This window comes from Alosa sapidissima, chromosome 17 (genome assembly GCF_018492685.1).
Source record: "Alosa sapidissima isolate fAloSap1 chromosome 17, fAloSap1.pri, whole genome shotgun sequence".
Taxonomy (NCBI): Eukaryota; Metazoa; Chordata; class Actinopteri; order Clupeiformes; family Clupeidae; genus Alosa; species Alosa sapidissima.
The window spans coordinates 24171506-24179005 of NC_055973.1; the positions used below are offsets into that span (position 1 = coordinate 24171506).

Here is a 7500-nt window from a genome sequence, read left to right on the forward strand (position 1 = left end):
TTTGAAACGATGTTTCCGCACATATTTAAAACCCAAAATAAAAGTCTCCATTGAAAATGTTTCATTAAAATGATTAAAGAGTGACTGTAGAACCACGAATAAAGGTGTTAGCCTTACACACTGCATGAAAGCATGAAACACAGTCTCTCTCACAAAACAAAATGGGCACTCTTGACCCACAACAGGATTCAACACTGAAACAAAGGCATTGACTGCAATTGCTCCATGCAGAATCCTCCATTGTAAATCTCCACATTTTTTGGCTAAGGGTGACTTGTATAGTGCTCTCCACTGGGGTCGGACATCATCCCCCATTTGTAAAACAGTACACCAAGGTGTTTCCACCCTCTTGTCCAAAGACTTTTTGTTAAAAGACTTCACACACAGTTTATATAAACACTTGCCAGTAGCTGGCTTCTGACCCAAAAGAGACAATTGATCAAAATGCAAGTAAGAACCAGTACAACCTGTCAAATTTGGCGACAATGAAAGATTGGGAAAAGGATCATTACAGTCTGAACTGCACAGCCCTCTGAAGTTGTCTGCCAACAACTGCAATTGTTCTCTTGTTAGGGAGGCCCGCCATTTCTCAAGTAGCTGAGCTACTATTCGAATAGATCTCATCCCCAGTTGACTGGCAACTTGTTCAGTGTTAACAAGATCTGGTCCTGCTACCTTGAGTAAACCCTCCATAGTAATGACTCCAGACCTAAGAAGGCTATGTGTGATTGTGGGAAGAGACTTTTCAAGAGACATATCTAAAACAGAACCATAGATTAGGGGCTCCTTTAAAAGCCAATACAAAGACTCTGTGCTTCCTGTGCGTTGCACTGTTAAAAGGGACCAAACTTTAAATAAATTACGATAAAACACAGGGAGTTTGTTGATGTTCAATCTTTTTGGATCCATCCAAAACAAAGTTCTGTCCAGCCCCAGTCCATCAAAAGTCTGTAAAATGGCACACGCCACATATTTCCAGCTGGAATCCAGAGGCCCCATGAGAAGACGCTGGACGAACTGCAACCGAAAGGCAGCTGTCCTACTTTGTAGGTGCACAAGTCCATGTCCACCTTCCTCTTTAGGTAGGAATAAGATGCTCTGTGGAACCCAGTGAAGTTTATCCCAGAAGAAATCCACTAGGATTGACTGGATTCTTGACAGCAACTGTGCTGGAGGGTCCACACAAGATAACTGATGCCAAAGGGTGGATGCCACCAAATTATTGATAATAAGGACACGCCCCTTGTAGGATATCTTATTTAAAAGGAATTTCCATTTATCAAGGCGGCCCTTTACCTTTTCAACAGCCCCATCAAAGTTCTTTTGAATAAACATTTCATCCCCTAAAAAAACACCAAGATATTTAAAACCACTCCTGGCCCAATGTAAGCCAGCTGGAAGACTTGGCTCATTTAACCATGTCCCGACCAGCATAGCTAAACTTTTGGACCAGTTTACTCTTGCTGAGGAAACAACATTAAAATCATCAAAAATCTCTAACATAGTGTTTATGTCTCTTTGACCATTCACAAGTACTGCAACATCGTCTGCATAAGCTGACAGTTTAAAAACACTTTCACACACTGGAATTCTCACCCCCACCAGCTCTTTCCTCAACTTCACCAATAGGGGTTCAATTGCCAGGGTGTACAACATACCAGATAAGGCACAACCTTGTCTGACCCCCCTGTGGACTTTAAAAGGAGCACACAAGTCACCATTAACCTTTAAAATACTCTCAATGTCACAATACAGAACTCTAATCATATCAATAAACTCAGGGCAAAAACCAAAGGCTGCCAGAGCACTCCACAAATAATTGTGCTCTACACGATCAAAAGCTTTTTCTTGGTCAATGGATACTAAGCCGAATTTCAGGTTAAACAGCTTACCTACATCAAATATATCCCTGATCAATGAAATGTTATTTTGAATCAGCCTACCTGGCACACAGTAGGTCTGGTCAGGATGAACAACCTGCTCCACAACTTCACTCAATCTATTAGCCAACGCTTTAGAGAGCAATTTATATTCAGTACAGAGGATTGACACAGGTCTCCATGATCTTATGTCATTCAAATCCCCTTTTTTGGGGAGCAAAGTGAGTATTGCCCTCCGGCAGCTCAGTGGCAACCGCCTCCTGGCAAGACTGTCGCTGAGAACAGTCAGCACATCCTCACCCACTTCTGACCAAAAGGACTTATAAAAGTCCACCGGTAGACCATCCAACCCTGGTGCCTTTCCACACTCCATACTCTGGAGGGCTCTCTGCAGCTCCTCTAGGGTCAAAACCCTTCCAAGGACTGCATTCGCCTCTTCGGCCACCTGGGGTAGGTTCTCAAAGAAGGACTGGTCATCCACCTGAATATCCGAGCTCTCACTCTTATATAGGTCTTCGTAAAAACTGACTGCTCTCTGACGTATTTCAGCCAGATTGGACAACAGAACTCCATCCTCAGAAAGCAGTGAGTGAATGAACCTCCTCTGTCCATTCTTTTTTTCCAAATTAAAAAAGAATTTAGAAGGAGCGTCCATCAATTCCACACTCTGAAAGCGGGACCTGACCAGAGCTCCCTGTGCCTTTATGCCTAGCAGGTCAGCCAATGATTTCTGCTTCGCTTTAACGTTTGCTGTGTAAGTCTGGTTGCCAGTTTGTTCAGCTAAATGCTGGAGTTCAATTATTTCCTTTTCAAGTTTCATCATTGAACGAGTTATGTCCCTTGTGACACTGAAAGTATAATCCTGACACAGTTGTCTTATTTGTGATTTACCAAAGTCCCACCACTGTTGCAACGAGCTAAAAGATGGCTTTGTGTTCTTAAAATCCTGCCAAAACAGTCTAAATACCTCTCTAAAATGGCCATCCGATGACAAGTTATTATTAAAATGCCAATAAGCACTTTTAGACTTTACAGAACTCAAAGAAAGAGAACAAAAAACCAAACTGTGGTCTGAAAAACCAACTGGGATGATCACACATTTCCTAAACAAACTCAGCTGATGCTTAAAACCATAAAACCTGTCCAGTCTAGCCAATGACAAAAGGTTATTGTAGGAGTGAACCCATGTGTATTGCTTCTGAGTACTGTGAAAGTTCCTCCAGACATCAACAAGCTCATTTGCATTCATCAGTTCTATGAGTCTTCTGCGTGAGGGCATGTGTGGCTCTACATGATTCCTATCCATTGCATTTTCAGTACAATTAAAATCACCTCCCAGGAGTAAAAAATCCTCAGATTCACAATTGCGTAGAGCATCATTTAGCATATTCAAGAAAAGCATTCTATCAATTGGTGTAGTGGGTGCATAAACACACAAAAAAACAAAGAAATTGTTTTCAAATTGGGCTCTGACTTTTAGGAGTCTACCCTTGACTAATTCCTCAGTCTGGTAGGAAATGGGAGTAAAGGTCCGAGAAAACAGAATGGCAACCCCACCACTATTGGAAGTGTTGTGACTTAAAATAGACAGGCCATCAAACTCACTTGCCCAGTCAGCAGCAATTGAGGCGTCAGAATGAGTTTCTTGAGCAAGAAGCACATCAAATCTATTCTTCTTAATCGTTTCAAACAACAAGGCTCTCTTGCTTCTTTCCCTGGCCCCATTTAAATTTAAAGAAGCAATTCTGATTTCACCCATGATAAAAAGAAAAAAATATAAGAGTTGTGTACACGCCATCATCATAATACATGTGAAAAATAGACTAACATCAGACATCGCTATTTAACAAAACGTTAATCTTGGTCATTATCTTTTTGAGACGGAAGCACTCTGGATTTGTAAAGCAGCCCTCACCCAAAAAAGATTTCGTTTTCGTGGTGAACTGCTCCACATCAGGGAAGTAGTCGTCAATCCGAACATTTCTCATATGTTTTGTTTTTGTCAAGAAGGATTTTATGTCTTCCACACTATAATCGCAACTAGCAAACCCACTATGACGTAAGCTACAGGTAACGCTACAGTCAGAGAAATCACTTTCGTATTCGTTATCTGTGCCGCTAAGATCTGTTAAATTATCGCTCTTTTTAGTCCTTTTAGATCTCTTTCTTTTGGGGGGCATTTTAAAAACATTTTCCTCCGTCTCAATGAGGGATTCATCTAGAGACGCAAGAACTTGGTCATAATTGACAGCAGAAGCACTGCTCTGCGAGTTCTGTGTGGACTGACTCTCAGATTCTGCGTTCACTGCGTCATCTGTGGGAGAACTTTGTTCTCGGCCTACTGGTTTATCAATCGGGGTTACCCCGTTAACCTCTTCCCGCAAAAGGGAAGCATGATCTGCCCCTACTGACTCGGCTGAGGCAGACGAAGGCCCACTGGATACAGCGGGTGCTGCAATCGCAGCAGTAGACGCACCCATTTCGGTAGACTGCTCATCTACCACAATTTCATTAGGCATAGGCCTACTGGTGTTTTCGTGATTTATTTGCACATCACTCGAATTCCCCTTTGCCTTAGGACACGCACGAACAAGGTGCCCTGATTGCCCACAACCAAAGCACTTCATGACACTTGTTGAAGCATAGATAACATAACTGAAGTTATCCACCTTCACGTTTAGAGTTAGGTCCAAATCATCTTTGTTATCTTTTAAAATCATAAATACGGATCGCCTGAACGACACTACGTGTTTCAGAAGTGGGGATTTGCTTCCAATTGGAATCTTTTTAATTGCGGAAACCAATTTACCATACCGTGATAAAATTTCAGCCAAAACCTCATCTTTAATAAATGGGGGAACATTTGACAAAGTCACTTTCTTTGATGGAGTGGAGAGAGGAAGGACGACAGTAAAAATGCCGTCAACCACTAAACCCCTTTCAACCAGCTCATTAGCCAACTCAACCGTGCCCAAAAACAGCACAATCGCATTGTTCATGCGGGCCGCTGACAGAATATTGTCATGCCCTACAACTTCTCCTGCTGCTAAACTACAAACCTCTACACTGGCATTCGATGCTATTTTAACAGCATGACGCCGCGTAAGTTTTTCAAAACTCTCCATACCTGGGGCGGCTGCAACCAAACACTGGAAGCAGACGTCCAGGTAAAACAAGTAACAACAAAACCCCACGCCAGTGATACTTATACTAACCCAAACAGAACCAACCCTTAACACTATAAAGAAGAAAAAAAAAAAAATTATAATAATAATAATAAGGAGATAGAAAAGATAGAAAAACGCTGTTCCTGGCACAGCGGCCAACAGTCACACTCACTCAAACGCTCGGCTCCGCCCACTCACTCCGACATGCGCACAAAGAGAGAGAGAGAGAGTAATTAGTATCACTCGTGAGGAAAGGCTTGTTAACATGGTTGGATGCTGATTACAGTCCAAGCGGGTGGTAAATCCCATCCAGCCTTGCCCTCACCCATGACCCCCAAGCCCCTGTGACCTCACCCGACACACACACACACACACACACAACACACACACACACACACACACACACACACACACAGACACACACACACACACACACAGACAGACACACACACACACACACACACACACACACATACAGTACACACACACACACACACGTGAGCATGTACAGTACACACAACAAGCTTAGGGATCGGATGGGTGGACATTCTAATCGACCTCATGAGACCTTGGGAGTGAACTTCTACACTTGCTACTCATAACTAGCATCAGGACATGCAAACTCTCCAACTGAGAGAGGGAGTGCAACCTCAAAGGCACTCCAACACATACACAGACATACACATACACAGACACACACACACACACACACACACACACATATTGATTTGAAATGCGTTCAAAGGCTGCACCATGCAATCTACAAAGACAGCACTGTGTCAAAGGACAAGCAACTTCAAAAGCTATGGGTCCCATCTCACTCTGTACACACACACACACCAACACACACTTACACATAGTCCATTAACATGGACACAAAGACATGATCAGACAGTGACACGCATAAACAAACACAAATATACCCATACACACATACATCAAAATGTATCTGGTTTCTAATTATTGAAAAAGGTATGTGGGTGCTTTCGGAAAACTAACTAAATAATAATTCTTTGATAATGCTGTCATGGAAATCAGTCCCTTCTACTACGGATAAACGACACAATCAATCTTTTTAAAAAAAAAAATGTATGTGGATTAAAACCAGGAGCTTTGGATCCTTGACTAATCCGTGTGGTTTTGAAATCCCAGCACTGGGGAACGGGAATGTTGGCGTCAGGGCCGCAGCGTGGAGAGAGAGAGAGAGAGAGAGAGAGAGAGTTAGAAAGAGAGAGAGAGAGAAAGAGAGAGAGTTAGAGAGAGAAAGAGAGAGAGAGAGAGAGAGAGAGAGGCGTTTGCGTTTACCAGGGAGAGAGTGCTTGTTGAGCAGCGCCTAATTCCTCCAGAGCCATCTCATGACAACACTCAAAACATCACTGCTGCATTTACAGCTGACTGGATTACAACACATACCTCATAAAGACATGGAAGAGGGGACGCGTGTGTGTGTGTGTGTGTGTGTGTGTGTGTGTGTGTGTGTGTGTGTGTGTGTGTGTGTGTATGTGAGATAGAGAGAGAGAGAGAGAGAAAGAGACAGACAGTTTATGCTCATTATCTTTTTATATACGTAACACATTATTATTAATAATACTATCGTTATCTATTTATATATCTATATCTATATTTATTGCTGTGCCCTTTGTCTGCACAATTTCTGCTGTGTCAATACAGAATTTAAATTGAATTGAGAGAGAGAGAGAGAGCATGCCCATATACAACTTATACAACCCAACGTTGCAGGTGTGTGTGAGAGATCCTGTATGTGCACTTTGGCATTCATATAAACTCCACTGTTAGACTGCACTGCCAGTGCTCTACTGCTTGCCACAATAGTCCCATTGTCATGTCCTGCCTTGGCATCCCTGCTGCTGAATAGAACACAACTTTCTGAAGGAATAAAACCTTGAGACCTTGAGAAAGACGGAGAGAATTGAGAGGACAGAGGACATGAGGAATGCAGAAAGAGAGAAGGGAAAAGAGAGAGAGGGGGGAGTAAGAGAGAGAGAGAGAAAGAGAGGGACAGAGGAGGAGACGGGAGGAAAGATAGAGGCTGAGAGGAGCCGTATGCCTCATGCCACCCTGCGCCGGGCAGCCTGCCGGAGATTAGCTTTGACTGGCACCACCAGCTTCTCTGCCCACATGCGCTCAGACTCTGACTGTCCACCGACATCGTCCATCTTTCTTTCTCTGTATCTCTCTCTCTCTCTCTCTCTCTCTCTCTCTCTCTCTCTCTCTCTCTCCTCTCTCTCTCTCAATTTCAATTCAATTCAAGAAAGCTTTATTGGCATGAACGTTTCAGTAACATTATTTCCAAAGCTCAGTTACATGTACACATAAAGTAGATAGACAGACAATTACATATACATTATATATGCAATACACATAAATATTAGAGAATAGCTGTATAACAAAGGCAATTGTAATAATATAATATACAATATACTCTCTCTCTC

The 7500-nt window shown here is 42.6% G+C and overlaps 1 protein-coding gene across 3 annotated transcripts in view; it reads right to left on the minus strand.

The window, feature by feature from the left end:
• The window catches only part of LOC121688673 (cadherin-18), a 145111-nt gene that overhangs the window by 117674 nt on the left and 19937 nt on the right, over positions 1-7500 (minus strand). The window contains exon 1 of one of the 3 annotated variants that reach the window (XM_042068405.1): positions 3796-4216. The exons of the other annotated variants lie outside the window; for them this stretch is intronic. The gene's annotated coding sequence lies outside the window, so the exon portion shown is untranslated. Of the gene's footprint in view, positions 1-3795; positions 4217-7500 lie in introns of those variants that run through there. 3 annotated transcript variants of the gene reach the window in all.